Genomic DNA, 26277 nt, shown 5'->3' on the forward strand with positions numbered 1-26277 from the left:
GTTTTTAAAATGGGGTGTTTTATCAGGGTTTCTAATACATAGGCCCCACAAAGCCACTTCAGAACTCAAGAGGTACCTTAAAAAAAAGGTATTAGACGTGTGGCTGGGCCAAAAAGAGGGAGCACCCTTTGGCTTTCAGGGCACAATTGAATAAGTTCTAGGCCCCATATCATGCATTTAGAGGCATTGAGCTGTCTGAATAAAATAAAAAAAACACGCAGAAATGGACCCATTTTAAAAACTAAACACCTAAAGGTATTCATCTAGTGGTGTAGTGAGCACGCGGACCAAAACATTTTTAAAGGGGGAAATAATGGGTATTATTTCAGACACTATGGGTATATAATGTTTTCTTCAAATTCTTATTACGTTTCCAGATAAAATAGAGGAGACGTGGTAGAAGGTTATTTTGTTAGAAATATGCCACATTAATAAATTTGTGCGGCATACAGAAGAGAAGTGAAGCCGTGTATTCATAATGGATGAATGTTGCTATAGACTTATTTGCCTGTACTTATGACTATGCCTTGCTGAAGAAGCCGTGGTCCCGCATCTGTGCCATTATGGACAGAATTCTGTCCCAATATAAAATCAGAGAGGAAAAAATAAATTGTACTGGAGTGACAGGCAATATCTTCAAACAAATGGAGGAAAATGTATCCAACTATGTTGCAAACTCGAGTCTGTTCACTAGATAGAAGAACACCTGCAGGGCTGTCATGACAAGGTTCTTTTTTTTTTTTTCAGTGACCTGGTTGTACAACGTCTCTTTGGCTCCATCAATCCTTATGAGGGACGAATGTGCCAAGTGACGCGGTACACCATAACAGGCCCCTGGCCGGCAAGGTAGAAACCGCTATGTGCACAAAACAACCAATCACCTACAGAATATATAGAGGGGCAGTTTCCAAAACCATCTATAGGAACAGTAAAGGATCACTAATCTCCAAAATGTCAGTATTTCCAGAAGAACTGTAACAAAGCCCATGGTTTATTGATAAGGAACAGCTCAATTATTAGAGATCCTCCAAAAAAAAAAATATCATGCCCATATCACGGTACAGAATTAGGAATGTAACAGCCGTATGTGGCAAGAGTCATAAGAAAAAGGAAATACATCCTCAATTTATTCTTGTAACCATTGCTAAAATGCACGACTTCCACTGATTCAGGGGCGTCACGGGCCGCAGGTGTTGGATCTACTAATAAATGCAATGCCCACATTTATTTTTTTATTTCAAGAACACTTGTGGGGTCCATGTTCTGAATAGACAGATGTGGGCTCCTGCACAATAAACTGTATTAATTTGTGAGTGATCAAGTCCTGGGTTTAATTGTCCAAGAATTGTATAAAAAAAATCATAAAGGGGAAATTTAGTTTTACAGTCTGAAATAAATAAACTTTACTACCTCTCCATAAGAATCCCTCCCTCCCTTGGAAAGCCCAGAAACGAAACAAAAAAATATGCATAAATGAAATTGACTCCCTAAAAAGAATCCCCCCACCCCACCCTTTTTGTTTTTTTCCTAAATTATAGATAAAATGAATAATTAGAAACGGTATGGTAGGTCTCAAAACAGGGGTAGTTGCACAGGCCTAGATTTGAAGGGCACATGGCGCAGTAAAACCGGGAATCGCTCCTCCTTCCATGTTTACTGCACACACGGCATCTCTTTTGGGGGTATCTTTGGTTCACAGAGGCAGGGACGGGGTGAAGGAAGTGGCGCTCAGTGAGCCTTTTGACATCCTCTGACTCCCCCGCACCTAGAGAATCCTTTGAGTCAAACAGGAGGTGCTCTATAATTTTCTCCTGATATTGGAGGAAACTCAGCGTTCCCTGGGTCTTGTAGAGCACATAGCTGTTGTAAGTGGCCATCTGGATGAGGTAGATCGCTACCTTTTTATACCAGGCCCTAGTTTTGCGCTTGACCAGGTACGGTTGTAGGACCTGGTCAGATAGATCGACTCCCCCCATGAACTTGTTATAGTCCACCACGCAGACCGGTTTTCTCTTATCAGAGGTTGCGCCCCTCTCCCTCACTGCCACTGTGGTGTCTTCATGCACGGTGGAGAGCACGTACACATCCTTTTTGTCACTCCATTTGACAGCGAGCAACTGGTCACTTGCAAATGAGAGTGACGCACCCCTTACTATTCGCCTGGACACCAGTTGAAGAGGGAAGCCGACTATTTTTGCGCACCGTCCCACAGGCCCCTGTATTAGCAGCATGGAGGGACTTATACAGGGGGACACTGGTGTAATAATTGTCGGTGTACACATGGTACCCTTTTTGTAGGAATGGCACCATGAGTTCCCAAACAATTTTCCCACTAATGCCAATATCCTCTGGGCATCCTGGGGGATTAAGGTGGCGATCCCTGCCCTCATAAATGAAAAAGCCACAGGTGTAGCCCGTTGTGCTCTCGCACACCTTATAGAGTTTCACTCCGTATCGGGCTCTTTTGGAGGGGATGTATTGACGAAATGATAGACGGCCCTTGAAGGACATAAGGGACTCATCTACCGCTAGTTTTTGGCCTGGGATGTATAAATTGAAAAATGAGTCACTTAGGAGGGAGATAAGGGGTCTTCTTGGGGGGTATTTGTGTATTGTCAAAAAAATGCATGAAACGCATTATTGATTCGTAGCGCGTTCGGGCCATAACTGCTGCAAATACAGGCGTGCTATGGATAGCGCTAGTAGCCCAATAGGAGCGGATAGAGGTTTTTGTTTTTTTTTTACTATGCCCATGTTTAGGGTAATTCCCCCAAAATTTTTTATTTCAGAAACTGTTGTGGGGATCCATCCTCTGGCATAGCAAGACCTGGGATTTTGGGTGCTAAGTTGTCTGGCATATAAGTTTGTCTGCTGGACAATTAGTTCCAGGACCTGATCACCTATAAACAGTTGAAAAAAATTGTAGGGACTAAAATTTGAGACATCTGCGTTGATGCCTGGAGTCGCTGTAAATGGCAAAACGTGGGGGGAGAAAGCAATTGCAGGATCCCAAATTGCGGGAGGGACTGCCGTACTAGGCCCTGTTCCTGACGCTTCAATGGTGACCGCTGCGTCCACCACCATATGGCTGTGGGGTCCAGTGGCAGAAGCAGAACTTGTGTCGCTTTCTGAGCCAAGTTCTGCTTCTGACGCAGTGTCCGTATCACTGCCGGAACCGCTAGAGCACAGCATGGCGTATGCCTGCTCTGCAGTGAACATTCTGCGGCTTCTGCGATTCATGTTCACTACACTAATAATAAATAACTTTTTTTTTTTTTTTTAGAAGACAAACAAAAAAAAACAGGGGGGTGATTACGTGTAATCTGGGGTAATTACAGGCAATCTGGGGTAATTACGGGTAATCTGGGGTGATTACGGGTAATCTGGGGTAATTACGGATAATATCGGAACACTGGCAAATATGTGGTGTATTTCACAGTATAATACAGCACAAGATTTGTATAGTATTTCTCGCTCTCCTCTCACAGATCAACTACAGTGAGAGGAGGGAGGGAAAGAGCACAAATTCTGTGCTGTATTTTGAAAATATGGGACTATGGTCACTGTGATAGGTATATCACAGTGACCAATTATAATGGTCCCTGATCAGATTCTATGTACAGGCAGAATAGCTGCCTTTCAGTGACAGCGCATGCGTGCGCCATTTTTTTTTTCATTTTCCCGGTAGTTGGGTTGTGGGGGGGGGGGTGAAGGGGGGGCACGATCGGGGGCCTAACACGTTAGTTTTTTTTATCTCCGCTCACCAAAAACATTCATGGTGAGAGATGATAAAAAGTTAGATCTACAATGTTGCATTCATTGTAACGCCGATCGCCGGTATTCATTGAATACCGGCGATCGCCGGTTTGGGGACCGCAAACAACGGTCCCCAGACTGTGCTCCAAGCCCTCAGCTACCTCTGGGAGCGGAGAGCAGGGAGCTATCCCTCTGCACAGCGCCGCAATCTTACGGAGATTGTATGCGCGGGCGCCATTTTATTTATCTTCCCGGCAGCTGGGGGGGGGGGGGGAGAAGAGAAGGGGGGCACGATCGCTGGCATCGGAGGCCCTTCAGGTTAGTCTTATCTACTCTCACCAAACATTCATGGTGAGAGGAGATAAAAAGGTTGATTTTACACCGCTGCATACATTGTAACGGCGATCGCCGGTATTCGTTGAATACCGGCGATCGCCGGTTTGGGGACCGCAAACAACGGTCCCCAGACTTTGCTCCAAGCCCTCAGCTACCTCCGGTAGCTGAGAGCAGGGAGCTATCCCTCTTCACGGCGCCACAATTTTATTCTGATGCAGTGCAGTGAAAAGGCATATGCATCAGAATAAAGCCCGTTAGTGGCCGCCGTGAAAAGGCATATTGGTGGTCACTAACGGGTTAATTCCTTGAGGGATGTTACAGGAGAATATTGTTCTCATCCAGACACTGTCACATAAAATATATCTGGTAAATAGATATAGTCTATACAGATATTATACAGTGGTGTTCACCCATTGAGGTGGCAGTATGCTCAGAAACCATTTGGTCATAGATTCTTATCTACTGCCTAATTAGCATTTCAATGGACCTCAGTACATGAAGAGCCATTGTAAACTGGATTTAGAGACAGCTGGGCATACTGGGAATAGATTTACCTATACGGTACAGATGCACATTGGAAGGTATATGGGTGGTCTTAAGGCGGAGTCAATGGAATGGGTGGAGTCAACTCAGGAATAGGAACATATAGGCCATGTGAAGTTCTGGGTCTCTCTCTCTCATTTCCTGCCAGCCCTCGACAATCAGCACTTAACGTCAGGAACAGGCTAAATGACATTATATGTGTGCTTTCTGTGTATGTATATAAATATAAGTATAATATCATTACAGCAGACTTTATATATGTACATAGAGATATTCTAGGAATACTATGTGGATTATATATATATATATATATATATTATGCATGAGTCTCTATATGTATATGTACTAATGGTCAGGCACTGTATGTAGCTTTGGTTATAGATGTAGTACCAGAAGAGAGTACAGGGTTGGGACCTGGATTTATATTATATATACACATTACTAGTCACCTGTGCAAAGTGCCCAGGGAAGGTAGGAAAAGGAGGCAGCTGTGTGTGGTTGTGTCTCTATGTAATGTATATTGCTTGTCACTTCTATGTTATGAGTAAAGTATTTTTATATATTTAAGTATCTGAGGGTTATATGTTACTCCTGTGGTATGTGAAGGACTGGAGTGTGTATACATAGTAACCATACAAAATAAGCGGACTGTATAGGAAACAGAGGTAACAGACTAGGAACGGAGTAAAGAGAGATAATAGATAGTCCCCTATTTCAGATGTCATTTCCAAAATGGGGTAATTTTTTGCGGCTTTCCACTGTAATCGTACCTTAGCTCAATGCAACATGGTGTCTTGTAAAAAATGTTTTGTTTTTTTTGTTTTTTTCCTGTATTCCTTGTAAAAATGAAAAATGTTGAGCTAAAATGACATATTATTGGAAAAAAATTTAGATTTACATTTTCATGGCCCAATTCTAATAAAATGTATAAAACACCTGTGGGTCAAAATATTCACTACAACCCTAATTTAATTTCTTGAGGGGTAAAGTCTGAAATGGGGTCACATCTGGGGAATTTCTACTGTACTGGTACCTCAGGAGGATCTGCACATGGGACATGGCTCCCAGAAACCAATTCATCAATTTTATTTTCACGTCCCAATTCAAATAAATTCAGCAAAAACCTGAACCTCAAAATTCTCACTACACCCCTAGATTAATTCCTAAATAGGTGTAGTTTGCCAAATGTCACTTTTGGGTCGTTTCTAATGTACTAGTACCTTAGGGACTTTTCAAAAGTGAGATGGTGCAGAGAAATCAATCCTGCAAAATCTGTTCTCCAAAAGCCAAATAGCGCTCCTTCTCTTCAAAGCTCTGCCGTGTGCTCGAACAGCAGTTTATGACCACGTATGGGGTATTTCCCTACTCTGGAGAAGTTGCTTTACAAATGTTGGGCTGCTTTTTCTCCTTTATTTGAGAAAATGAAAAAATTTTGAGCTAAAGCTACGTCTTCTTGAAAAACACGGTTTTCATTTTTCTTTTTCACTGTCCAATTCTAATGAAATCTATGGAACCCCTGTGGTGTCAAAATGCTCACTACAACCCTAGATGAAGTCCTTGTGATGTGTAGTTTTCAAAATGGGGTATTTTTTGAGGCGTTGCCTTTTATTTTGGCACCACAAGACCTCTTCTAACCGGACATGACGCCTAAAATATAATCTAATAAGAAGGCCTCAAAATCCATGAGGTGCTCCTTTGCTCCCGATTCCTGTGTTTCAGTCCAGTAGCACACTAGGGCCACATGTGGGATATTTCGAGAAAAAAAAAATACAGAATCTAGGCAAATATTGAGCTAAGTTTCTCTGGTAAAACCTTCGGTTTCATAGAAAATTAATTAAAATTAGAATTTCGGCAAAAAAAAAAAAAAATGGTAAATTTCACCTCCACTTTGCTTTAATTCCTGTGAAATGCCTAAAGGGTTAGGAAACTTTCTAAATGCTGTTTTGAATACTTTAAGGGGTACAGTTTTTAAAATTGGGGTTTCCCAAAATATAGGCCCCTCAAAACTACTTCACAACTGAACTGGGCCCTATAAAAATAGGCTTTTGAAATTTTCTTATATGTGAAATTGCTGCTTCTGTCATAAGCCTTGTAACGTCCTAGAAAAATAAAAGGAGGTTCAAAAAATTATGCCAACATAAAAGTAGATGGGAAATGTTAATTAGAAACTATTTTGTGTGTTACTATCTGTATTATAAGGAGATATATAAAAAAAATTCCAGAGTAAAACAATACCCCACATGTCATCATAAATGGATGTTTGGACACACAGCAGGACTTAGAAGGGAAAGAGCGCCATTTGGCTTTTGGAACTCAAATTTAGCAGGAATGATTTGCAGAGGCCATGTCGCATTTGCAAAGCCCCTGAGGGACCAAAACAGTGGAAAACGCCCCCAAAAAAGGGACTCCATTTAGGAAACTACACCCCTTGAGGAATTCATCTAGGGGTGTAGTGAACATTTTGACCCCACAGGTGTTTCATAAAATTTATTAGAGGAGGGTAGTGAAAATAAAAATCCTTTTTCTTCAATAACATTTTTCATTTTCTCAACAAATAAAGGAAAAAAAAGGAACCCCAACATTTGTAAAGCAACTTCTCTGGAGTACAGAAATACCCCATATGTGGTCATAAACTGCTGTTTGGGCACACGGCTAGGATCAGGAGAGAAGGAGTGCCATTTGGCTTTTGGAGCACAGATTTTGCAGGATTGGTTTCTTGACACCATGTCGCTTTTGCAAAGCCCCTAAGGTACCAGTACAGTGGAAACTACCAAAAAGGGGCTCCGTTTGAGATACTACACCCCTTGAAGAATTAATCCAGGGGTGTAGTGAGCATTTTGACCCCACAGGTGTTTCATCGATTTTATTTGAATTGGGCAGTAAAAATAAAAATTACATTTTTTTCCAATAGATTTAGCGCAATATTTTTCATTTTCTCAAAAAAATAAAAAGGAGAAAAAGAACCCCTGCATTTGTAAAGCAATTTCTTCCGAGTACGGCAATACCCCATATGTGGTCATAAACTGGTGTCTGGGCACACGGCAGGGCTCAGAAGGGAAGGAACGCCATTTCACTTTTGGAGTGCAGATTTTGCTGGATTGGTTTCTGGTCGCCATCTAGCATTTGCAAAACCCGTGTGGGACCAAAACAGTGGAAACCCCCCAAAAGTGACACCATTTTGGAAACTACATCCCTCAAGGTATTCACCTAGGGGGGTAGTGAGCATGTTAACCCCGCAGATGTTTTGCAGAAATTAGTGTGCACTCGATGTTAGAGTGAAAATTGGATTTTTTCCATAGATATGCCAATATGTGGTGCCCAGCTTGTACCACCATAAAAGACAGCTCTATAATTATTATGCTAGATTTCCCAGTTTCAGAATCCCCCTACATGGGGCACTAATCTTTTGCCTGGACATTAGACAGGGCTCTGGAGTGAAAGAGTTCCATGCGAAATTGAGGCCTAATTTGGCTACTTACAAAGTATTGGTTCACAATTGCAGGGCCCTGATGTGAAGTAATAAAAGAAACCCCTGAGCAGTGACCCCATTCTAGAAACTACACCCAAAAAGGCATTTATTAAAGGGGGGAGTAAGCATTTTCACCCCACAGGTCTGTTCCATAAATTAATGTGCTGTGGATGGTGCAAAGTAAAAATTTAAATTTTTCCCCAGATATGCCAATTCAGTGGCAAATATGTTATGCCCAGCTTATGCCACTGGAGACAAACAGCAAAAAAAATAATTGTTAAAAAGGGTTCTCCCGGGTATGGCAGTGCCATATATGTGGAAGTAAACTGCTGTTTGGGCACACTATAGTGCTTAGAAGGGAGGGAGTGCCATTTTGCTTTTGGAGAATGAATTTTGCGTGGTAGTAGTTTTGTTTGGAGTTTTACTAGTATTTCAGTTTATAATGTGGGGGCATAAGTAAGCTGGGCAGATTACATCAGGGGCAGTGTCAGGTGGTATAATAATGGGGTAAACCATAAAATAATCCATAGATGTGTGTTACGCTGTGAAGCAATCCTTTCTGCACAGGCCGGTGTCTCACTGATAAATGGTGTCTTTATTTATCCCCCTTTTGGTCCACACTCCACACCTTTGCAGTTTGGGGAATTTTGCTGGGAAGTGTCCTGGTATAATACGGGCACCCTTGCTTCCAGCAGATATGTTTGGGCCCTCCCCTTCCTGGTTCCTTAATTTTAGGTCCCAGATAAATCGCCTCTTGAAACACAATGTTCCCCTCTGATCAGCACAACCGCATATTTTTATTTCCTGACTTATTGGAGCCTTAACTAATTTTATTTTTTCATATACGTAGTGGTATTAAGGCTGTTTTGTTGTGGGACGAGCTGTAGGCAAGGGACAATAGCTAATTTATAGTACTTTTTTATGTTTTACAACTTTTTGCACAATAAAATTACTTTTGTAAAAAGAATGTATTTTTCTGTCGCCATGTTGTGAGAACCATTACTTTTAAATTTTTTAGTCAACAGGGCTGTATGAGGGCTTATTTTTTGCAAGACGTGCTATAGTTTTTATAGGTTCCATTTTTGGATACATGCAACTTTTTGTTCACTATTTTAATTTTGGTAGGGCAAAGTTACCAAAAAAAGAAGATTCTGGCATTGTTTTTTATGGGGATTTTTTACGCCATTCACAGTGTGGAATAAATAACATAAGATTTTTTGTAGCTTAGGCCGTTATGGTCGTGGCGATAACAAATATGTATGGTTTATTTTATTTTTTAAAATTCTAAAGATCTTGATAAGGGAAATGGGTGATTGAAAATTATTATTTTTTTAAATAAAATAAAACACACTTTTTTTTACACTTTTCTGTTAGGTAGTGCAATGTATTAGAGAAAAAAAATCTATGTAATGTATTAGATCTGTCAGTCATTCACTGACAGCAAGCCGATTAGGCTTCGCCTCCGGGCGGGGCTGAATAGTCTTCCGTAATGGCAGACAGGAGGCTATTGTTAGGTCTCCTGTTGCCATAGTAGCAGTCGGCAGCCATGCAATAGCAGATCGGCAGCTGTGCCCTGCAAACAACCACAAAGATGCAGCGATCGTATCTGATCGCTGCATCTAAGGGTTTAATGGCAGGGATCGGAGCGAGCTCTGGTTCCTGCCGTTACAGGTGGATGTCAGTTGTAACATACAGCTGACATCCACCGCTGATGGTGCCGGCTCATCTCCTGAGCCGGCGCCATCTTGCCGGCGGCTACGGAAACCTTTCAGGCCCTGCCTCCGGGCGGGGGCTGAAAGTTTTCCATGCTAGGCAGACTGGGAGGCCACTATTAGGCCTCCGGTTGCCATTGCAGCCATCGACATACTGGCGATTTAATTGCTGGGGTGTCGATGAACTGCAAACACCTTAAATGCAGCGATCGCTTTTGACCGCTGCATTTAAGGGGTTAATGGCGGGGATCGAAGCTAACTTCAGTCCCCGCCATTACAGCAGGATGTCAGCTGTAAGATACAGCTGACATCCGGGGATGATGGCACCGTCTCAGCTTCTGAGCCGGTGCCATGCATTTGTCGTAAGTATCCGACATTTTGCGGGAAGCACTGGATTTCCATGACGTATACTTATGACAAATGTCGGGAAGGGGTTAATCAGGTAGTTAAATTGAAGAAAAGCATTAACAATGACCTCTTTATATAAAACTTATTGAGGACAAGACACGACCTTTGATAAGCAATAAAAAGTACATATTTTAATAAATAATCAAGTTAAAATATACAAACATGTACAAGTAAATAAAATCCGATATGTAGCCTTCACAATAGAACAGAGAAATTAGAAATGCGGTGGGCATAACATCTATACAGTGTCAAGGTCCTATACAGAAATCAGTTACAGTATTGAATCAAGTATTTATGACATATGGTCAAGAGAGAAAAAGAACCAGCACAGTACAACAGGATGTGAAATAAATTACAATAAAGATGTAAGTTAATTGATATACTAGGTCATGAAGATAAATATCAAAACATAATGGAGTTAGAGAATCCTGGTGTAAACAATACCTGCAAAGACCGGACCAGTCACACACCATCGCCGCGCTCCCAACGCACGTTTCACCGTAGCTTAGTCAGGGAAAGCGGACATATTCTTTGCAGTAGGGAAGAAACTGGCCAGGCTTCAGGCCACCCTGAGAACAGGTCTACGCATACGAGCACATATTCATACACACCTACCTTGGGTAGTAGTCAATCTGCAGTCGCTGGAACGAGTAATCTGGCCGGTGTGAACTTTTCATAGGTACCTTTTCTGTTTTACCTATGTCATGCCGTGCGCATATCATGCAGGCTGCTACAAACCTAGTGGCGGCATTGTTGAATCCAGAGGCAAGCCAATTTGCTGATACCTGGCTGCACATGCTCTTCTTGCCAGGTGTGTCATCTCTTGCGCTTTCAATTGGCTTACCCGATGATCCAACAAAGTTCCTACTACCAGTGATCCCATAATCGTGGGCGATGCCAAAAGCATACCTAGAGTCAGTGTTGGCCCTCTTACCTTTTGCCAGTTTTCAAGCCTCAGCGAGGCCTCCAGCTCCGCTTTTTGAGCAGAACGAGAAGGTGGGAGTGGTCTCTGGATGATTATCTCGTGCATCGTATTCTACAAACAAAACTCTAATTGGGTTACTTATTGGGGTCTCATACACATTTTGTAAACTTCCTAGCTCTGTCTCGCTGAGATGTAACTGATCAGTCTCTCTCCCCCCCCCCCCTTGGACCCTGTGGAATTATTGCAACAGGTTTCAAAACAAACTAAAACAAGGCATCCTAATTTGGTGAGGCGGCCTACAGACCGGTATTTGGTCTGGACCTGATGTCAGAAGCTGCATCCACTCCCTACAGCATCCCACCTGTACCAGAAAACACAGAGTTGTCTGGGAATTACTGGGGCAGGAGTGTCTTGTAAAGTTACCACTTTATCTGGGACAAATATCTGGCTCCCTGGAATATTAAAGGCCCAGAAAAGTGACTGACAAAATTTGCATCTTCTCTTTAGATTTTGCTGCCAAAAACATAAATTTTCGAGATGACATTTAAGCAGTCTTATTCGGACTCACAGGCCAGAAGTACGTCATCAACATACTGCAACAACTAGGTTCCAGCAGCAGCCGGGGTGCAGCCTTGCAATACTGCAGTTTACTGTATTGCTTGGGTGCATGTGTAAAAAGAAAAAAAAGATTGATTACTTACCGGTAATCGGTTTTTCAAGAACCTATGACAGCACCCCTGGAGAGACGTCCCATGCGCTGGACAGGAAACCGGAGGATATAAAAATGGACACACCTCTCCACACACCCAGTCTTTAAGAAGAACTCAGGATGAGAAGAAGTAGTTTAGTTTGTTTTTTGTTTTTTATGTGAAATTCCCTCACACCTTTATATATACAATATTTACAGAAATGCTTAAAGGAACAGTGTCATCACAAATTATTTTTTTATATGTTAAAGATGTTAGTGCTTTATTAAAAATGTTTATATTTATTTGTGTGTTTTGTGTTTTACTTTTTCTTATTTTTACACTTTTTCTTCCCTATGGGGGCTGCCATTTTTTGTTCCATTTCTGTATGTGTCGATTAACGACACATACAGACATAGAATACGGCAGCCACAGTCCCATAGGGACTGCGAACGGCTCCCGTCCCATTGACTTCAGTGTACGGCGTCTGTGTGGGAACTGTGCATGCGCCGCTCCCACACAGTCCAATTCGAAATTGGCGCCGTCCGGCGCCATTTTCCTGTGGACCGGAAGTCGCGGCCGGACAGTAATATTACTACTTCCGGTCGCGGCTTCCGGATTTGTGCACTTGGACCAGCGGCAGCAGACGGAGCGGACGGGCCGGAGGGAGCCGCGGCGGCAGGAGCAGGTAAGAGATTTCAATGTATGTTCGTGTACGTTTACTACTGTATGTAAACCTACTACACTGTGTTAGCTCAAAAAATGGCGACACACAGTGTAGGAGGTTACACCGTTCAAACCCCTCGTTTATCCCGGCACTAGCCAGGATAAAGGAGGGGGGGGGATGCTGAGAGCTCACTAGAGCGAGGGCTTTTTACCCAATTTTGCAATGCTGCAATTTTGGGAATAGCTCCATCTAGTGACCAAAAATGGGTAATATTATAAATTAGAATTAATTTATAATATTTCCTGACTCGTGAAAAAAAATAAAAAATTTGAACAATGTTTAATCACCCACACACTAAATGTTTAATTTAAAAAAAACAAAACATGTTTTTCTGGCAACACATTACCTTTAAATTTAAGGTTAGTGATCCAGCTTATGAGGATCATTTGCTAGAACCATGGGAGGGTAACAGCGGGGTGTTGTCATAGGTTCTTGAAAAACCGATTACCGGTAAGTAATCAATCTTTTACCCTTTCACCTATGACAGCACCCCATGAGATGTAAAATAGAAACCAATATTTTTAGGGTGGGACCACAGCTTGTAGCACCTTTCTACCAAAGGCCAAGTCAGAGGCTGTATGCAGTTGTAATCGGTAGTGTTTAAAGAAGGTGTGAGTAGAACTCCATGTGGCAGCCTTACATATTTGGTCTAAGGATGCGTCTGCTCTCTGCCCATGAAGTGGACACGGCCCTGGTGGAGTGAGCTCCGAAAAACTCTGGGGGCTTGAGCTTCTGTTTATGTAGGCTAATTATATGGCCTGCTTGATCCACCTTGCTATGGTGGCTTTACTGGCTGCCGAACCTTTGTTGTCACCCTGAAACTGGACAAACAAGTTTTCTGAGGATCTCAGATCCAGGGTAATCTTTAGGTACTGAACTAGGCATCTTCTTACATCTAGGCAGTTAAACGGTTGTTCCCTCTGATTTTTTGGGGCTTCACAACAAGAGGGAAGGACAATATCTTGATCTAAGTGAAAAGGAGAGACCACTTTAGGAAGGAATTCTGGTAAGGTTTTTAGGATGACTCATCTAGCAGTAGGGTAAGTGGAGGAAAGGCAGAGAGGGCCTGAATCTCACTCACTCTACGGGCTGATGTAATGGCTAACAAAAATGTAATTTTGATTGTCAGCATTTTCAAGGAGATAGAGTCTATTGGTTCAAAAGGTGGTTTTATCATAGCCTGGAGAACAACGTTTAAGTCCCAGGGAGGAGCTGGGGATCTTATCTGGAGTTTAAGTCTGCAGGCGGCAGATAGGAATCTCTTGATCCAGGGGTGTTCTGCTAATTTGAAATTGAAGAAGGAACTTAAAGCAGAAATCTGAACCTTTAACGTAGTAGGCCTAAGGTTTTCATTTAATCCTACCTGGAGGAAATCCAATATTAAGGGAATATCTGGTTTGGTTAAAGGATTAATATCCCTGCCTGCAAAATTCAAGAATGCCTTCCATGACCTCAGATATATTTTTGAGATAATCGGTTTTCTACTGGCTAGTAGGGTGGAGATGACCGATTCTGAGAATCCTCTTTGCCTAAGGATTATCCTTTCAGTTTCTAGGCTGTCAGAAGGCGTTTCTGAATGTCGAGGTGTATTACTGGGCCCTGATATAGAAGGTCTGACATATTTGGGAGAACCCATGGTTGGTGTGAAGACATTTTTCTTAACCACGTGAACCATGGTCTCTTTGGCCAGAAGGGGGCTATTAGTATCACACTGGCCCTGTCTTCTCTGACCTATTTTATTACTCTTGGGAGGAGGCGTATCCTCTCTCTTGACTCCAACACTGGGAGAATGCGTCTATTGCTGTTGGGTGGTCTGAAGGGTTTAGGGAGAAGGGTTTTTTCTGTTTTCCTTGGACGCAAATAGGTCTATTGATAGGGTTCCACATTTGAGGATGATTTCCTGAAATACTGTTGTATTCAGGCACCACTCTGATTGGTGAAGCCTTTCTCGGCTTAGGAAGTCTGCCACCTGGTTGTCCTTTCCCTTCAGATGAACAGCTGATAGAGTCAATAGGTGTTGTTCTGCCAGAGAAAATATCTGTGAGAAGTCCATCAGCGAGGCCGATCTCGTACCCCCCTGCCGATTTATATAAGATACTGTGGTCGTGTTGTCTGAATATATTTTCAAGTGCTGACCTGAGATTGCATGTATGGATCTCTTTAAGGCCTGAAGAACTACTGCCAGTTCCCTGAAGTTGGAGGATCTTTGAGCGGTCTGCTGATCCCACTGACCCTGAAGAAGAGTCGTCGTAATGGGCTCCCCACCCCCAAGGACTCGCATCTGTGGTCATGTTGAGAGTAGGGGTCAACTTCCATGGAATACCCCTCATGAGGTTCTCCCTGTTCAACCACCATCTGAGGGACATCCTTGCTGCGGAAGAGATGTGTAAGGGCTGGTTCAAGATGGGACTGCTCCTGTCCCATTGATTTAAAATGTCCCACTGTAGTGGCCTGGATCTGAAGTGAGCCCATAGTACGGCTGGGATGCATGATGTCATGAGGCCCAGGACTGACATAGCTTTCCTGAAAGATGTCGTATGGCTCAGGTAGATCTCTGATATCCTGCTTATCAGGGGACCGATTTTTTTCTTCTGGAAGGAAGGACATCTGCTTGGAAGAGTCCAGCAGGGTTCCTAAGAATACACATCTTTTTGATGGGTTTAAATTAGATTTTTTTAAATTTATGTTCCATCCTAATTTTGTTAATATATCTCGGACTATTTGTATCTGTAGGGTCAAGGTTTGAGATGTTTCTGCAACAGTAAATCGTCCAGATATGGTATCAGGAGAATGTCGTTCATCCTGATGTAAGAGGTCATTTCCGCTATCCGTTTTGAAAATACCCTTGGGGCTTGTGAGATGCCAAAGGGGAGGGCTCTGTATTGTAGGTGAAATACAGACCCGTTGAGTGTCACTGCTACCCTTAGGTATCTTTGATGATGATGACATATGGGTACGTGATAGTAAGCATCCTCTAGGTCTTTTGAGGCCATTACACAATCCCTGGAGAGATTTATAGTTGATGCAATGCTCTCCATGCAGACATTTTTTTGTAGGTCAGATAAAGGTTTCATTTTTTTAGATTTATAATGACCCTGTGTTTGCCTCCTGGTTTGTTCACAAGGAAGAGGGGAATAAAAGCCCTGACCTGTCTCTATGCTTGGAACTTCGATTAGGACTCCTTTTTTTTTTTATGAGTGTCAGAACTTCTATTTCTAGGATCTTTTGTTGGTCCGGCTCCTTAGGGCCCTTGTGGGAAAAAAAAAAATCTGTCTGGGGGAAGAGATCTGAACTCTAGTACGTACCCGGTTTTTAGAATTCCTAGAATCCAAGGATTTGCTAATATCTTTTGCCAATCCTTGAAAAATAGGGAAAGACGACCCCCCACTGTAGGTCCTGTGGCGTCATTGTTGGTCCCTATTTTTAGGGTCCTTCTGGGGCCTGAAGAGAAAGGACTTATTCTTCCTAGTAAATCTTGAAGGTCTAAAGTCCTGTCCCCTAGGGTTAGGTCTTTTGTTATTAGGCCCTTTGGGACGAAAGGAATCTCTTGTTGGCCTTGTTTGCGCAGGGAACCCTTTCTTACTATCTGATGCATTTTCCAGCAGGTCATCAAGTGGGGGCCCAAAAAGGTAATCTCCTGAGCAGGGGATAGCACACAGCTTCCCTTTGGATCCGGTGTCCCCTTTCCAGGTTTTTAGCCAGATAGCTCGTCTAGCAGAATTTGACAGGGCCACTGATCTGGCGGAAAGGCATACAGCATCTACTGAGGCATCTGCCAAGAAATCTGCGGCTTTGGAAAGTGTTGGAAGGGAGGCTAAGATCTGATCCCGAGGGTTCTTGTCTTTTAAATGTAAATCCAATTGTGCGAGCCAGATTTTCAGGGATCTAGCCACACAAGTGGCTGCAATGCCTGGTTTAAAAGCCCCCGTAGAGGCTTCCCAGGTCTTTTTAAGGTAGAAGTCAGCCTTCCTATCCATAGGGTCAGACAAGGAGCCTAGATCTTCAAAGGGAAGGGAGTGTTTCCTTGATATCTTGGCTACTGGAGTGTCAAGTCTGGGGATGTTGTCCCAGTCCTTGCAAGCCTTGTCCTCAAAAGGATACTTCCTTTTGAGAAATTTGGGAATACTTGTTTTCCCATCAGGATTTTTCCATTCTTTTTTTTAATGAGGTTAGATATGTTTCTATGTATAGGAAAGGTTCTATTCATCTTAGGTCCTAGGCCTTGAAACATTATGTTCTGGATGGACCGAGGTTCTTTAGGATCATCTATATTCATAGTCGCCCTAACCGTCTTTAGGAGTAGGTCTATGTCCTCAGTGTCAACGGACAACCATGTCAGTAGACTTATCCAGATCCAAATCCATTAGTTATTTTGATGGATCAGAGAGAAGACACAAAGAGACAATGCTTTGTATACATAAAATATGCAATTACAATAATATCTTTCAAAAGGAGAGTAGGCTTGAACCTAGCCAATCGTTTACTATGGGCTGTTGGCGCTATATCTCAGTCAATTACATACAATGAGAAGTTGGTTTGCTGAACCAATCACAAGCATGAAAGGCTTTTTTAAATTTAAGACTACAATTTCCCATTAAATGTAACATCACAGACTAATAGGTCATAATGACCCACACAACGGTCATATCACCGGACTATTCCCCATAACAAAAATTATAAACAAACTAATTCCAGACGGTATGGGGTGCCAGACGAAAAAAATAAAAATGGAGTGACACAAACACATTTTACTCACTTTCAAAATGTGTGTGTATATATATATATATATATATATATATATATACATATATATATATATATACATACATACATACATACATACATACATACATACACATACACACGCTAGTCCTTCTCAATGAATTAGAAGATCAAAAAGTTAATTTATTTCAGTAATTCAATTCGAAAAGTGATACTCCTAATTATATAGATTCATTACACACAGAGTGATCTATTTCCAGCATTTTTGTCTTTTAATGTTGAAGATTATGGCTAACAGGTAATGAAAACCCAAAATGTAGTGTCTCAGAAAATTAGAATATATAAGCCCAAATTAAAAAAGTTATTTTTAAATACCAAAATGTTAGCCTTCTGAAATGTACAATATATGCACTTAATACTTGGTCGGGGCTCCTTTTGCATGAATTACTGCATCACTACGGCGTGGCATGGAGGCAATCAGCCTGTGGCACTGCTGAGATGTTATGGAAGCCCAGGTTACTTTGATAGCGGCCTGCAGCTCGTCTGCATTGTTGGGTCTGGTGTCTTTCATGTTCCTCTTGGCAATACCCCATAGATTCTCTATGGGATTTAGGTCAGGCGAGTTTGCTGGCCAATAAAGCACAGTGATACTGTGGTTATTAAACCAGGTATTGGTACTTTTGGCAGGTCCCAAGTCCTGCTGGGAAGTGAAATCAGCATCTCCATAAAGCTTGTCAGCAGAGGGAAGCATGAAGTGCTCTAAAACTTCGTGGTAGACGGCTGTGTTGACTCTTGGACTTCATATAACCCAGTGGACCAACATCATTGGCTGTGGAAACTTCACACTGGACCGCAAGCAGCTTGGATTGAGTGCCTCTCCAATTCTCCTCCTTACTCTGGGACCTTGATTTCCAAATGAAATCAAAATTTACTTTCACCTGAAAACAGGACTTTGGACCACTGAGCAACAGACCAGTCCTTTTAACCAGTTAGTGACCGCCAATACACCTTTTCACGGCGGCCATCGGAGTGGTTTTGGAGAGAGGGAGGGAGCGCCCTATCTCATCCCACCGGCATCCTACGAAAAGATCGCAGGATGTCGGTGGTTTCTATGGCAGCCGGGGGGGCCTAATCAAGGACCCCAGATCTGCCCTCTAGTTATGCCTGCTAGGCCATGCTAGAGGCATGGCTTAGCAGATGCCTGTACGTTTCACACGGACAGGCACTAATACACTGCAATACAAAAGTGTTGCAGTGTATTATAAATGCGATAGGAGGATCGCATAGTGAAGTTCCCTAGTGAGTCTAGAAAAGTAAAAAAAGAAATTTTTTTTTTTGATGAAGTGAAAAAAACAAAGTTAAACCCATTTTTCCCCTTACAAAATTCTTTATTAGGATTAAAAAAAAAAAAAAAAAAAAAAAGTTAAAGTACACATATTTGGTATCGCCGCGTCCGTAACCACCCTAACTATAATGTTATTATTATTTAACCTACATGGTAAATGCCGTAAAAAAATGAAACAAAAAACAGTGCAAAAATTGCTGTTTTCTGTGAACCCGGCTTTAAAAAAAATAAATAAAAAAATACACATCTACTCCAAAATGGTACCAATGAAAACTACAAGTCGTCCCGCAATAAAAAAAAAAGCCCTCATACAACTGCAACGGTGGAAAATTAAAAAAGTTCCGGATCTTGAAATATGGAGACACAAAAACAAACAATTTTCTAAAAAAAATTTTTTTTACTGTGTAAAAGCAGTAAAAGATATCAAATCTATAGAAGTTTGGTATCGTTCAAATCGTAACAACCAGTGAATAAAGTTATTGTGTTATTTATACCACACAGTAAACTGCGTAAATTTAGGATGCAAAAATTGTGCAAAAATTGCTGTTTTTTAAAAAAAAGTTAATCAATAAATTCTATGTGCTATCAAAAAATACCACTTGTCCCGCAAAAAATAAGACCTTATACAGCTATGTGGACACCGAAAAAAAAAAAAAAAAAAAAAAAAAGGTTATAGCTCTTTGAATGAGACTACGTAAAAACGTAAAAAATAGCTCGGTCATTAAAGGGAATGTGTCGCTAGAAATTTTTTTTTTAGTTAAACAGTTAGTGTATAAGTGATTAAACATTGTCCTAATTTTTTCATGAGTCAGGAAATATTATAAATTAGATTCTAATTTATAACATTTCCCAGTGCTGGTCACTAGATGGAGCAATTCCCAAAATTGCAGCATTGCATGTGGTAAAGCATTTTTTGAGCTAACACACAGTAGTAAACACACAGTAAAACACGTACATACACAGACCTAACTTACCTGCTCTTGCCGCCGCCGCCGCTCACTCCAGTCCGTCCGCTCCGTCTGCTCCCTCCGCTCCAAGTGCACAAGTTCGGAAGCCGCGACCGGAAGTAGTAATCTTACTGTCCGGCCGCGACTTCCGGTCCACAAGAAAATGGCGCCGGACGTCGCTCGGCCGAAATCCTTCAATTTGGACTGTGGGAGCGGAAAATGCGCCGTTCCCACACAGACGGCGTACAGCATAGTGGATGGAACTGGCCACGTTCGCATTCACTATGGGACTGTATGTGCCGTATTCCATGTCTGTATGTGTCGTTAATCGACACATACAGAGATGGAAAAAAAAAATGGCAGCCCCCATGGACAAGAAAAAGTGAAAAACAAAACACACACAAATAAATAAATTTGTAATAAACCACAAAGCAAATGGATATAAAATAATTTTTTTCCGCGACACTCGTCCTTTAAAGGAACAGTGTCATCACAATTTTTTTTTTAATATGTTAAAGATGTTAGTGCTTTATTAAAAACGTTTATATTTATTTGTGTGTTTTGTGTTTTACTTTTTCTTATTTTTACACTTTTTCTTCTCTATGGGGGCTGCCATTTTTTGTTCCATTTCTGTATGTGTCGATTAACGACACATACAGACATGGAATACGGCAGCCACAGTCCCATAGAGACTGCGAACGGGTCCCATCCACTTCTGTGTACGCCGTCTGTGTGGGAACTGCGCATGCGCCGCTCCCACACAGTCCAACTTGAAATTGGCGCCGTCCGGCGCCATTTTCCTGTGGACCGGAAGTCGCGGCCGGACAGTAATATTACTACTTCCGGTCGCGGCTTCCGGACTTGTGCACTTGGACCAGCGGCAGCAGACGGAGCGGACGGGCCGGAGGGAGCCGCGGCGGCAGGAGCAGGTAAGAGATTTCAATGTATGTTCGTGTTTCTGTACGTTTACTACTGTATGTAAACCTACTACACTGTGTGTTAGCTCAAAAAATGGCGACACACAGTGTAGGAGGTTAGACCGTTCAAACCCCTCGTTTATCCCGGCACTAGCCAGGATAAAGGAGGGGGGGGGATGCTGAGAGCTCACTAGAGCGAGGGCTTTTTACCCAATTTTGCAATGCTGCAATTTTGGGAATAGCCCCATCTAGTGACCAGCAATGGGAAATATTATAAATTAGAATTAATTTATAATATTTCCTGACTCTTGAAAAAAATAAAAAAAATTTGAACAATGTTTAATCACCTACACACTAAATGTTTAATTAAAAAAAAACAAACATGTTTTTCTGGCAAAACATTCCCTTTAAGGTCTAAAATAGGCTGGTCACTAAGGTGTTAAAGGCTTAGGAAACTTTTGCAGGTGTTTTGTGTTGATTAGCTGATTAGAGTGTGACACCATAAGGGTATAAAAAGAGTATGCAGCACACCCACTTGAGATAAAAATTACCTTTATTTGCAACGTTTCGGTCTAAGCGACCTTCTTCAGGCACTAGAATGGTTAAGGAACAATAATCAAAGTACGTACGTTATCATACATAAGACACAAAGGAAGGGGGGGGGGAGAAAACAACAAAGGGTATTACATAAATATATTAAACACTGAACAAGTGTGTATTGAAGTTAGACTATCAATTACTTCAAGTGGCAGAGAAAACCGAGTAAAACATACAATCAGGACCAGGTAGAAATATCAAATACAGGTATAGATAGAACATTACATTGTAGCAAGAACGTATAATCAAACATGACAGTCCAATTGTACAATGGTATCTATAGACACAAGTTAAGGAGGTAATGTAGGAGTATAATTCTCCACTAGATGACCGTGGAAGCACTAGTATCAAATAACCTTACTGAAATACACTGTATTATTTCGCATAGACTCGTAGAGTCCAACTGAATCAGGTGCAGTAGGTATAGCATAAAAATAATTATAAAACGAGTATATACTCTAAAGTCATAGCAGTTGGAAGGTCAAGTTTCATGGAGAAGACAGAAGTTGGAAAATAGCCAAATCAGAACCATCAAGACAGAAAAAGCGATCTAGGTAGCGCGAGTGTAAAATAGTTGTTTATCTACTATGTGGCTATTACCTGAGTCGTGCTGGGTAGACTGCATGGACGAGCTCTTGTAAAAGTAATAGCGGCTGGCCGCTGTGTTATGGCGCTGACTGAGCGTTCCACACTCACTTTAAATAGGGCGCCAAGGAGATTCCATCTGACGCGAGTTCGGTGGGCGGGGCGATAAAGTCAGTGTCATGCTATCGGTGACCGGAGGTAAGTTGTAACGATGTTATGTGGGCTACAAGGGGGGAGAGACAAAGTACGTCGGCAGTACACAATTCCATGTGGCAGAGTAAGCGAAACTCTACGATAGTAATTTGTATTAATTTATGTGTCATGAGTCTCATAGGTCTATCAATACGGCACAGCATAGGGATAGATGCCTAGAGATAGGTATAATGGTGATTGTGTAAAGTGTATAGAAACAAAAAATGGAAACGTCTGTAATAGCACAGCGTAAATATATATGATGGTGGATGTATAAATAATGTATTTGGAAGCTGAAATATTTAGGAAAAAAGGTAAGCAATTGCTAGCTCCTATTATATCCATAAAAAAAGGGATACCGTGGTAGTCTAGTGGGTCTACCGTAGTTCATGGTGGTAAATGGTGACTCAGTCAGCGTGTCTGGAAGAGGAAGCAATCCTAACATCATTAGAGCTACATAACAGTTCCGGATATATGTTAATTATGGTATATCTCAAGTACATTTTTACCACCCTGAAATCAGACGTTAAGGTTGTCATTCAGTATGCGACTTTATAGGAAACTACTAAGTTCGTAGTCCCTGTTCAGTCCCTTTGGTTCCAATGTTTGTAATTTCTGGATCCAGAACACTTCCCTTCATTTAACCCCTTTAGGACACAGTCTGTTTTGGCCTTGTGGACACAGATGATTTGTACAAATCTGATATGTGTCACTTTATGTGGTAATAACTCTGGAATGCTTTTGCCTATTCAAGCGATTCGTAGATTGTTTTTTCGTGACATATTGTACTTTGTTAGTGAAAAAGTTTGGTTTATAAATTCAATATTTGTTAAAAACGTCACATTTTAGCAAAAATTTGCATTTTTCGAAATTTAAATGTATTTGCTTGTAAAACAGATAGTAATACCACACAAAATAGTTACTAGTTAACTTCCCCCATATGTCTACTTTATGTTTGCATCGGTTTTTGTCACGTCCTTTTATTTTTCTAGGACGTTACGAGGCTTAGAATTTTAGCAGCAATTTCTCATATTTTCAAGAAAATTTCAATAGGCCATTTTTTCAGGGATCAGTTCAGAAGTAGTTTTGAGAGCCTTCTATATTAGAAAGTCCCCATAAAATCACCCCATTTTGAAAACTAAACCCCTCAAGGTATTCAAAACCACATTCAGAAAGTATTTTAACCCTTTAGGCATTTCACAGGAGTTAAAGCAAAAGTAGGTGAAATTTACAAATCATTTTTTTTGCCGAAATTCATTTGTAATAAAAAAAAATCTGTAACACAGAAGGTTTTACCATAGAAATGCAACTCCATATTTATTGCCCAGATTCTGCAGTTTTTAGAAATATCCCACATGTGGTCCTAGCGTCCTAATGGACTGAAACACTGACCTCAGAAGCACAGGAGCACCTAGTGTATTTTGGGGCCTCCTTTTTTTAGGAATATATTTTAGGCACCATGTCAGGTTTGAAGAGGTCTTGTGGTACCTAAACAGTCGAAACCCCAAAAAGTGACCCCATTTTTTGAAACTACACCCCTCAAGGCATTTTCTAGGGGTATAGTTAGCATTTTGACCCCACAGTTTTTTTTGCAGAATTTATTGGAATATGTCTGTGAAGATGAAAATCACCTATTTTTCTGTGGAAACATAGAATTTTTTCCTTTTTACAAGGCATAAAACGAGAAAAAAGCACCCCAACATTTGTAAAGCAATTTCTCCCGATTACGGCAATACCCTAGATGTGGTAATAAACTGATGTTTGGAGGGAAGGAGCGCTTTTTGGATTTGGGAGCGCAGATTTTGCTGAATTGCTTTTCAGTGCCATGTCGGCTTTGCAACGCCCCGGAGGGACCAAAACAGTGGAAACCCACCAAAAGTGACCCTATTTTGGAAACTACACCCGTCAAGGAATTTTTCTAGGGGTATAGTGAGCATTTTGACCTCACAGGATCTTTTTTAGAGCTAAGGTGACCAAAAAAACAGCGATTTTGGCGTTTTCAATTCTTTATTTCTTACAGCGTTTACCGTGCGCAATAAATGACATTTTACTTTATTCTGCCGGTCGGTACGATTACAGCGATACCATATGTGTATAGTTTTGTTTTTTTAAGTTTTGCAGCGTTTGCACAATAAAATTAAGTTTCTTTAATAGAATATATTTTCTGAGACACCCTATTCTGAGCCATAACTTTATTTTTTCGTCAAGAAAAGCTGTGGGAGGTCTTGTTTTTTGCGTGATGTTGTTTTGTTTTTATTGGTACTATTTCGGGGTAAATGCAACTTTTTGATCCCTTTTTATTCTATATCTTGGGAGGGGTCGTGACCAAAAAATAGCGATACGGACATAGTTTTCCGTTTAATTTGTTTGCGGCGTTCACCGTGCGGAAAAAAATAACAGTTTGGGTCGTTACGAACACGGTGATACCAAATAGGTGTACTTTTTATTTTTTTTTAACGTTTTCATTTTTTTCCTATAATAAATGACTTCTAGGAAAACAAAAACTTTTATTTTTACACTTTTATAACACTTTTTTTTACATTTCACACTTTTTTTTACATGCAGCTCTGATCGCTGCTAGAATACATTACACTACCTAGGTAGTGTAATGTATTCCAACTGTCAGTGTAACGTCACAGTCATCTGACAGTAAGTCTACGAGGACCAGCCAGAAGCTGGTCCTCATAGGCTTCCATACATGGCAGACATGGAGGCCGTTGCCTGGCCTCCGAGTGCCATCACAAGCATCAGCAGCCCCCACAATTGCATGGGGGCTGCGGATGTGCTACAAACTCCCTAAATGTGGTGATCCCAATCGAGCACCACATTTAACGGGTTAATTGCCTAAATCAGCGGCGATGAGCCGCTGATCGGCAACACTGGAGTGTCAGCTGTCGGGGACAGCTGATCTTCCAGTTCCCGATGCACACCTGGTTGCCGACAGTGTGCATCTGGAACGACACAGTGACTTCCTGTCACTCTGACAGGAAGCCTATCAGGACCAGCCGAAGGTTGGTCCTGATGGGTTTCAGTCCATGGCAGACACGGAAGCCATTGTTTGGCTTCCATTTGCCATGCTAACTATCGGCAAACTCCGCGATTTCGGACCGGGGTCTGCCAATATGCTTGACACCCCTAAAATTCGGCGAATTTAAGGGGTTAATTCGCCTAAATCAGCGGCAAAGGACCGCTGGCCATCAAGAGTGGAGTGTCAGCTGTCGGCGACGGCTGACCTCCCGGTTCCCGGTGCACACTGTCGCCGACAGTGTGCACCGGAAACAACTCCGTAACTGTACTTCCTCGTGCGGGAAGTAACCTCCTGCGACGATGTACAGTTACTTACTCGTGCGGGTAGGGGTTAAGAGTTTTTAATCAGATTACCCCCTCTTCTAGGGGCTGGTATATGCTCAATCACCTGGATCCTGAGCTGTGCAATATTGTGTTGTTCTTTGACAAAGTGTGCTGGGACAGGGAGTAGTGTCTTACTGCATCTTATGTTGGAATTGTGCTGACTAATACGGTCTTTTACGCATTGTGTAGTCTCTCCTACATAAGCCAAACCACACGGGCATTTTATCAAATAACACATAATTTGTGTTACATGTGAAAAAGCCCTGAATGGGTAACACAAATTATGTGGTCTTTTTGATAAAATGCCCGTGTGGTTTGGCTTATGTAGGAGAGACTGCACAATGCGTAAAAGACCGTATTAGTCAGCACAAGGCCAACATAAGATGCAGTAAGACACTACTCCCTGTCCCAGCATACTTTGTCAAAGAACAACACAATATTGCACAGCTCAGGTTCCAGGCGATTGAGCATATACCAGCCCCTAGAAGAGTGGGTAATAGAATTAAAACCCTTAAACGAAGGGAAGCATTCTGGATCCACAAATTACAAACATTGGAACCAAAAGGGACTGAACAGGTGTAGCGTCCATGGCCACGGGCCGTCGAGTTTACTCACCACCCGACACCCGCAACCATGGATCCATGAGCGCTGGTACCCATCTCCTTCCTAGGAGATGCCAGTGCTCACTTCCGCTCTGATCTGCTGTGTCATCATCATCAACCACATGATTTCCTGGTCTATAAGGCCCCAGCCATTCTGATCCTTGCCTGAGCGTTGTTAGTTATTCCCAAGTCTGTCTTGCAAATGGTCCCTTAGTATTTTCCGTTCCAGTTGTTACCCATGCCGTTACCTGTTCCTGTCTCCCGTGCGGTTCCTGTGCCTACTATTGTTGGAGTCGTGTCTACTGCACCTGCTGTCGTTTGGCACGTCCAGTGTCTTCCACCATATTCAGTGTCTTCCGCCACATCGGATACTTCCCGCCACGTCTGGTGCTACCTGCTGCACCGACCTCCATCCGTGCTGAAGCCACAGCCACTGGTTGGACTAGTTCAGGTACCC

The sequence above is a fragment of the Rhinoderma darwinii genome, chromosome 8, assembly GCF_050947455.1.
Source record: "Rhinoderma darwinii isolate aRhiDar2 chromosome 8, aRhiDar2.hap1, whole genome shotgun sequence".
In the NCBI taxonomy this organism is placed as follows: domain Eukaryota; kingdom Metazoa; phylum Chordata; class Amphibia; order Anura; family Rhinodermatidae; genus Rhinoderma; species Rhinoderma darwinii.